Genomic DNA, 9,237 nt, shown 5'->3' with positions numbered 1-9,237 from the left:
GCGTGAAGAGTTTGGAGTGATCAACGTTGCTGAGCTTGTTCAGGTACTTAAAGACTTGTATCATGTCTCCCCGCAGGCGTCTCTTTTCCAACGTGAAGAGGTTGAGTCGCTCGAGTCGCTCTTCATAGGGCCTCGTCCTCAGTGATGGTATCATCTTCGTGGCGCGGCGCTGTACTCTCTCAAGTAATTCAATGTCTTTCCTGTAATTAGGAGACCAGAATTGCACGGCGTATTCCAGGTGGGGCCTTACCAGCGAATTGTACAAGGATAACATAGCTCCCGGCGTCTTGTATTCGAAGTTCCTCGATATGAACCCAAGCATTGTATTGGCTTTCTTACAGGCGGACTTGCAGTGTTTTATTTGTTTCAAGTCACTGCTGATGGTGACCCCGAGGTCTCTTTCCTCTTGCACAACATGTAGTGGTTCGCCACCCATGTGGCATGTGTGGTTGCTGTTTCTGGATCCGATATGCATTGCTTTACATTTGGCAGTGTTGAAGGACATCTGCCATTTTTCTGACCAACGAGTGATCTGGTCCAGGTCTCTCTGGACAATTTTGCAGTCTGCCGCTGTGAGGGCCCTCCCACCCACCTTTGTGTCGTCGGCAAATTTTGAAAGCTTGGATTTCAATCCTAGTTCTAGGTCGTTGATATATGTATATGATGAAAAGTATGGGTCCAAGCACTGACCCCTGGATGGTGAGAGAGGGAGAGAGAAAGGAAGGTAGGTAGGGAAGTGAGAATGAGGGAGAGGAAAGGGAGGAAAGGAGGGAGAAAGAGAGAAAGGAAAGGAGGAAGGGAGGGAGAGTAAGGTAGGGAGGTAGGGAGGTGAGAATGAATGAGGGAGAGGAAAGGGAGGGAAGGGAGGGAGAAAAGTGTCAACCCACGGCCATTAAATGTTTGTTGTGTGGGTCGAGATGTGATTTATGACCGTGATTTGTGTGTGTGTGTGTGTGTGTGTGTGTGTGTGTGTGTGTGTGTGTGTGTGGACGGTATCCCCCCGCACACACACACACACACACACACACACACACACACACACGCCATTGATCCCCACGAACATAATATTTCTCGTAAATTATACCACCTTTGTCTTCCTCCTCCTCCTGGTGGGTGACAGCATTGTTAGAGAACAACTGACTGAGTTCTGTGGACGAAGTATCAAGAACAGGAGACGCTACTGTATTCCTGGTGCAAAACTACAAGATATAGAAGAAGCAGCAGACCTCGTCTCAGACCACGGAACAGGACACACTCTTGTTTTGCACGCTGGGACGAACAACGTTCAAACAACGCGTACAGAGGAAACTTTAGCCGACTACCGACGAGTAATCCGCCGCTACAAGGAGAAGTCACGCCACATCATTGTCTCCGGGATTCTTCCGAGAATCAACGCCTTTACAGGCTTCCACAGAAAGGCGTCAAACATCAACAACAGACTGAAGCACCTCTGTCAGGACAACGAAGTTTCGTTCGCAAATGTGTGGGATCATTTCTTTGATAACCCCGACCTTTTCCGTCCTGACGGTCTTCACCTCAATGCGATTGGCTCAGCACAGCTTGGTAGGCTGCTGAACGAGGAGGTACTTTTGTACTAAAAAAACTCCGAGCGCGGGAGGGGCACCAAAGTATCGTAAACAACCAACCAATAGAGCCCGCCCATCATACACCAACGCCCCCAACAGAAAACACACGCAGACACCGGACTACTGTGCCTCGAAGCACTGAAGTCAAGAAGGACATTTCTGTCCTATACACCAACGCGAGGAGCTTAATACCCAAACGGGATGAGTTACTTGCCTACGTTGACGTAGAAAGTCCGGACGTGATTGCCATCACCGAAACGTGGGCCACCTCTGACCACCTTATGACCGAATTCTCAATTCCAGGATACGAGAGCTTCTACAAAAACAGACTTCACAAGAAAGGAGGAGGTGTTATCTGTTACGTCAAGAACAAATACCCTGCCGTGGAAGTAACCAAAGGAGACTCAGAGAAATATGACACAGTATATGTTGAACTGCAGACTAGCAAGCACAACAAAATAACGATTGGAACCGTTTACAGACCTCCAAAGCAACAAGAAGCGGACGACGAAGCGCTGTACGAAGAAATCCATACCGTAACGCAAAACAAACAATCAGTCATTATCGGGGACTTTAACTGTGCCAACATTGACTGGACCACGATGATTGGAGATCGGGAGGGTAACAGATTGCTCGAAATGTTAGAAGACACTTTTCTTACTCAGATTGTTACCCAACCGACGAGGGAAAATAACATATTAGACCTAGTACTCGTGAGTGATTCAGATCTCACATGAGATATCAAGTCGGCGAAAACTGGATGGTTGGGTGACCATCACCTAATCCGCCTAAAGCTCAGAACAGACCATGAACTCACCGAAAACACGTCCAAGATTCCAGACAACCAAAGAGCCAATTTTAATTTCGCTCGTGAGCTGCTAACCCAGACAACTTGGGAACCCATGACCTACACTCCTGTGGACGGAGCGTGGAATGGCCTCAAGAACAAACTCCTGGAGGTAGAGAGAACAACTGTTCCCATGAAGACAAGGAGAACAAATAATGCCACAAGCCCACCATGGATGACTACCCAGGTTCGACCGGCGATTAATTTAAAGAAGAGAAAATACAACTCGCTCAAAGAAAACGGCACTGACGAGGCACACGAACAATACCATCAAAGCCTCAGAGCTTGCAGAACACTCATTCGCCAGCGTAAACGCGACTATGAAAAGCAAATTGCACGCGAGGCCAAGTCCAACCCGAAAAAGTTCTTCACGTATATAAGGCAAAAAGAAGACAAAAAGCAATATCGGTCCCTTAAAAGATGAAAGTGACGTACTAACTCAGGACAGTAGACAAATGGTCGAAATCCTAAACAGAAACTTCGCGTCTGTGTTCACGGTCGAGAATACCCAGTCCGTACCCGAGAGCCCTACCCCACCGATGGGAATCACTCCCCTAGAAATTGGCACAATCGAAGAACGGGATGTGAAGAAGTACCTAGACAAACTCGAGACAAACAAGTCTACCGAACACGACGACTTGTCACCCAGGCTGCTCAAGGAACTCAAGCAGCAAATCCTCAAGCCACTCACCACCATCTACAATCTGTCACTACAACAAAACAAAGTCCCAAAAGACTGGAAACAAGCGAATGTAACTCCGATCTACAAAAAGGGAGACAAAAGTGTGGCCCTAAACTACAGACCAATCAGCCTGACCTCAGTGGCAGGAAAAATCCTCGAGAAGATCATCAGAGACAAACTCGTTAGGTTCCTTGAAGACAGCATCATTTCCGATGCTCAGCACGGTTTCAGGAACAAGCGCTCATGCTTGACCAATTTATTGGACTTCTTCCAAGGTATCTATGAAAACTGGGATAATCATATCCCCAGCGATGTTATATATCTAGACTTTCAGAAAGCCTTTGACAAAGTGCCACACGAAAGACTCCCCAAGAAACTCAAGTCGGCGGGATTAGGCTGCAATCTAACAGCGTGGATCAAGAACTGGCTCACTGGAAGAAAACAACGAGTTGTACTCAACGGACAGGCCTCCGAGTGGCTCCCGGTCACAAGTGGAGTGCCACAGGGGTCAGTGCTGGGACCCATACTTTTCAACATATATATCAACGACCTAGAACTAGGATTAAAATCCAAGCTTTCAAAATTTGCCGACGGCACAAAGATGGGTGGGAAGGCCCTCACGACGGCAGACTGCGAAATTATCCAGAGGGACCTGGACCAGATCACTCGGTGGTCAGAAAAATGGCAGATGTCCTTCAACACTGCCAAATGTAAAGTAATGCATATCGGATCCAGAAACAGCAACCACACATACCACATGGGTGGCGAACCACTACATGTTGTGCAAGAGGAAAGAAGACCTGAGGGTCACCATCAGCAGTGACTTGAAACAAATAAAACACAAGTCCGCCTGTAAGAAAGCCAATACAGTGCTTGGGTTCATATCGAGAACTCAAGCAAAGCAAGCGTTGTGAGCAAAAGAACTATTTGTAAGAAAGGTATCATGGAAGTGTCATAATATGTCCAAAAAATTATCCACAGCTTGCTTCGAAGTGCATATTCAAGAAATTAGAGGTGAGATAAAGTCAATAGACAGTGAATCTCAGTCACAGGTGATTTAGGTACTCTTGATAACTGAGCCTGTGTGAAAAGTTACTACTGAGTGATTGACAAACTTCACAGACTCTGGAAGTAAGTCTAAAAGATAAATATGAAGAAGAAAACGTACGTAAATCCATTCCTATCATCACATTGTAGTATCTCTGCCAGATTATGCAGTGTGTTTTAATTGGCCTGGTTGGCAGAGCAAGGGCATTTGGTGCCTATACCACCAGACTTCTAATTTTCTCTTTTAGACTTCAAAAGGGGCTGAGAGGTAACTTAGCTATTTTTTCAATGCCAATTTGCAAAGAGAATTACGACATTGTTGTTGTAATGTAATATGATTTTGAAGACATGTCGCATATAATACTATGATTATTATATACCTGAGCATAATGGAGATATTTTTTATCATCTTTTTAGAATAAAAATCATCTGTACATAAACGATTATTCTTCAGAAGTGAAATGTGAATAGTAGCAGAACCTGCATTATTGTGTCAACTCAGACTTGAGAAATAATAAACTACAGGTCCTTTTGTTTTGATTGTTCATTCATATCGAACATACCATCGAGTGCTGAGGAGTTGACACCTGGGCCTTCTTGAGTAGAAGTCTGGGCAACATACTGACCACATGCCACCAATGAGCTAAAAGGTCACGCGCCAACAGAGGCCACTTCTCTGCGCTCCATACCTGTCGCCCAGCCTCGCACTGTGGAGTAAGCGGTGGTGCAGTCGGGTATGCTGCCCAGACTTCTACTCAGAAGGTCCGGTTCAATCCCAGGCACTCAGTGGTGTTCATTACGGGATTTTTCTACTTCTGTTATTGCAGTTTCTCCTAATACACTGTACACATGCTTGGAGAATAATCATTTACGCTATGAGGGTTTTATTTTACAACATGATAAAAATTATGTTAATATCATCTTTACATTGCTCTGGCAAATCAATCTCAAATTCTCTTTTGCAAATTGGTATTGAAAAATAGTTTAGGCCACTACTTTGGCCAAGGGAAGTTAGGTAGAAAATTAAGATTCCAGTGATAATAGGCACCAAAAATCCTTGCTGCTAACGGGCCCAATTCTCATCATCATTACAGTATTCACTCACCAAAACTGTAGTGGAGCCTCCCTTCCGTTATTATAATACATTCAATACAGGAAAACTAATTTCTCCAGTTTCTCTTCCTTAGTTTAAGCACTCCACCCACAATCTCTCCACAGAAATAAGCTCCTTGAAACCTTCAATTCCCCACTTAATCTTGCATCAATTAAAAAAAAAAGTGAACTGCCACAATCAGTGAGAAGCTTAATAAAGCTGCTAATCTGCTTTGGCTACATTAATATTGTGTAAGATCAACTATAGACCTAATCAGGTGATTTAGATGATTTAAACTAACTCAGAATCGTACGTACACAAAACTCCTGTAGTCACAGAGCCCTAGAGCCTGAAAAATACCACATTCATTCACAAAAAAAGATGGATTACTTAACAAATTAGGCTGAATAGATAACTTACACTTTCAGCAATAGGCACACTATCCCAAGGCTCAATAACAGCTGATTGAATGTGAGTCAGATTTGCTTTTAAAAACACAGATAACTTAACTTGAATAATAAATACTACTGTTGATTTTCCTAATAACAAAAAAATAATTTGCAACATTATTTATGCAAGAATTATGTCAGCCACAATACTCTCATCATGATAGGTAGCACCCACCCACTCAACACATGTCTCCAAAAATACAGTGCCTTCTGTCATCATACTATTCTCACCACTGCCATATTTCTTGTCAAAAGGGCAGTCAGCCTCAATCTCCTCCTGTCCTTTTCCCAGGTTGAGGAGCGCATGTGCATCCACAGGAGGTGCTGACCGAGCTTGACATCTACCACCCGCATCCTCCGCTTCACCAACTACTTCATCGCCATGGTCAACAGAACATCATCCCTCTCAAGCTGGAGCTGCCCTTGGTGGGAGCAGCGTCTTCCCTCACCAAGGGCCTGCGCATGAACGTTGAGATGCTCCTCTTCTGGGGTCCTGGGCACCCTTCAGAAACAACTGGCACCTCCATGATGAGTACAAGCGGCCGGAAAAAAGGCATGAATTGGCTGAGCGTCTCAACCAGCGGTTTTGTATGTTGGGATAGCCAACCGGTGCTGTTCCTTGTGCTGCTGTTCCAGATAATGTATTCCTTCTTCTACTACGCCGAGATGATCAGAAGCGGGAGCCAGGCAGCCTAGGGAGCCGCCGCTGGTCGCACTACGGGAGGTTTACTTGCGTCACTTCAATGAGCTGGACCATGAGATGAGTGCACGGCTGAATCGTGGATACCGCGCCGCCTCACAGCATGAACATTTTCTCATCCCCGTGATGGCCGTGGTGGCGCGGCACGTGGCCTTCATCTGTGGCGCCGTGTTTGCCGTGCTCGCCGCGCTCACTGTGTTCGACGAGGATGTTCTGCAAGTGGAACACGTCCTGACCATAATGACCATCCTCGGGGCAGTGCTGGCCGGCTGCCGGGTCTTCATACCGGACGAAAACCTGGTGTTCTGTCCCGAGATGCTGATGCGAAGGGTATTGGCGGAAGTGCATTACCTCCCTGACCACTGGCGGGAGAAGGCACACACCTCCCGCGTCCGCAAGGAGTTCTCGCAGCTGTTCCAGTACCGCGTTGTGCACATGGTAGAGGAACTCATCTCCCCCATTGTCACCCCAATCATCCTAATCTTTCGCCTCCGCTTCAAGGCTCTCGATATAGTGGACTTTTACCGCAACTTCACAGTGGAGGTAGTGGGGGTGGGGGACGTGTGTTCCTTCGCCCAGATGGACATCCGGCGACACGGTAGCCCCACCTGGCAGCCGGACCTACTCCTGGATGACATGATGAGTCAACCTGGAGGTCTCCCAGAAGCCAGAGATGGCGACGGATGGTGGCAAGACAGAACTATCTCTCCTACATTTCACCATGACCAACCCCAAGTGGAAGCCTCCCAGGGTCCACGGCCTTCATCAACGCCCTCCGCACACAGGCACAGCGGGATGTGAATGCGCTACCCACCCTACAGGAGGAAAACGCTCTATTTTCCTCTCTCAATTCCCTGTCGGGCGGGGCCGGCCTTGGTATGACCACCACGAGCATACTGCAGCAGCCACCGTGGGTTGGAGGACAGCTGCAACAGTCCCTCTGGTCTCCCAGGGGCCTCCAGGTAGAATGTCTCAGGTGGAGGGCTCCCGCCATGGCCCCACTGCTGGAGGCATCCTCTCCTCCCTCCAGCAGTCTAACCTGGGCAGTAGCATGACGTCTGGTCCGGCAGGGGACCCAGTAATGGCCCCAGCACCCTCGGCCCATCGAGCATGATGGGTCGCAGCCTGTGCCTCCCTCAGCCTGCCTCAGGACCTCACCACGGTGGACATGAGCCTCAGCACCCTGTGCCTGCATGAGCTGCACCAGCGGCACCGCCACCGCCACAGCTACTCCGACGCGCCGCATCAACCTAACTCTGGGCCGCAGGGTCCGCCTGGTGGGGTGTTCACTCTGCACCCTCCACCCTCAGGAGCCGCCGGTTGTGTCCTTTCAGCGGGCGCAGGAAAGACTCCCCTTGGCGAGCCGTGAGGTAGGACTGTGTCAGCCTCAGTGTTGCCACTTGACATACTTAACAGTAAGGGTCGAACGAGGTGGTGCCGCCAGCCGCTGGTGGGCTCGGTGTGGCGGCGTGCTGCCCCTGTTGTGTTTGCTGTGCTGTGCCGTGCTGTGACCGCTCACTAGCCCGCGCAACCTAACGTGCTAGTCCACCACTGTTTGATTCATTACGACATAATTATGTTTGTAGGTGTAGTTTGAACCTTACCCGTGACAGCTCTTGTAACCGACAAAAGTACGGCAATGAGAATTAAGAATTTTATTGTGTATAAAGTGTATCATAATTAAGAATTTTGTATTTTCTTAAAAGTTTATTGGATCGTGATTTCTGTGCATCGACAGTGAATGAACCGCGCATTCACTGCCCTTCCCATGCAGTGCTTTTACGCAATAAAGCAACTTTCCTTTGTACATAGTTTGAATAAATAAGTTGTAACTAAACTACGTTTCTGATTTCTCTGCTTGACAGGAAATTTTTTTACTAATATAGCAGCTAGTGTAGTGGTAACGACGCACACCAGCATGGGTAGCTATCTAGGAATTGTAAACATTCCATTACACAGGGGAAATGGTAGGTATTGTGGCATGACGCGGTACAGTTAGTAAGGCAGTCAGGCAGGCAGTCGTAATGCCACACTGCAAGACACGTAACCTGTAAAGGGATGGTAGAGTAATAGGGAGTGATTGGGGGAGGGGGTGCGTGCTCACCGTCTGTCCAGCACAGCCACGAACCCACCACGCACTGCCCTTCAGCGCGCTTACTGGCAGGACAGGCGGGAAGGAAGGGCGTTAGTAAAATAGCACCTGCTGACGTCGTTTACAATGCTGTCTGACATAGCAAACAGCGAAGAAGTAATATCACCCATAGAGTTTTGCTTACATAATTTTCTTGGTGGTTGGGTGAGTTAGCTAACAAACCTTATTCTTGGACACTCGGGGCAGGGCAGAGGTAGAGCTTTGTGTTGTGCTTGGCAACAGTCGAGGTGATGACGTCACTTTCTAGGTGGTGGTCGGTTGGGGGCGGGGGCACGCAGGTGGGGTGGGAGCAGCAGGGGCACTACATTATTATTATATTTCTCTCTCTCTCTCTCTCTCTCTCTCTCTCTCTCTCTCTCTCTCTCTCTCTCTCTCTCTCAGCGTCGTAGTGAGGGTTGTATTATCCTTTGTTGTATTTATCAGTTAACTTTTTATTCTGTTATCGTTATCGGCTTATATCATATTCTAAATTATTCCTTTGTGCGTGTGTGTGTGTGTGTGTGTGTGTGTGTGTGTGAGAGAGTGTGTACCCCAACCAACCTGTCATTATTAATCGATACGGAACAGTTTCATATTTCTCTCTCTCTCTCTCTCTCTCTCTCTCTCTCTCTCTCTCTCTCTCTCTCTCTCTCTCTCTCTCTCATAATCAGCACTCTAGAAACCCTCCCATCTATTTCTCTT

The 9,237-nt window shown here is 47.5% G+C and overlaps 1 pseudogene; it reads left to right on the top strand.

The window, feature by feature from the left end:
• Positions 1 to 4,074: 4,074 nt before the first annotated feature.
• On the top strand, positions 4,075 to 7,774 carry LOC126990016 (autophagy-related protein 9A-like; annotated as a pseudogene).
• Positions 7,775 to 9,237: the final 1,463 nt, after the last annotated feature.

This window comes from Eriocheir sinensis, unplaced genomic scaffold, assembly GCF_024679095.1.
Source record: "Eriocheir sinensis breed Jianghai 21 unplaced genomic scaffold, ASM2467909v1 Scaffold1411, whole genome shotgun sequence".
Lineage (NCBI taxonomy): Eukaryota > Metazoa > Arthropoda > Malacostraca > Decapoda > Varunidae > Eriocheir > Eriocheir sinensis.
This window is presented reverse-complemented; position numbering and strand designations above follow the sequence as displayed.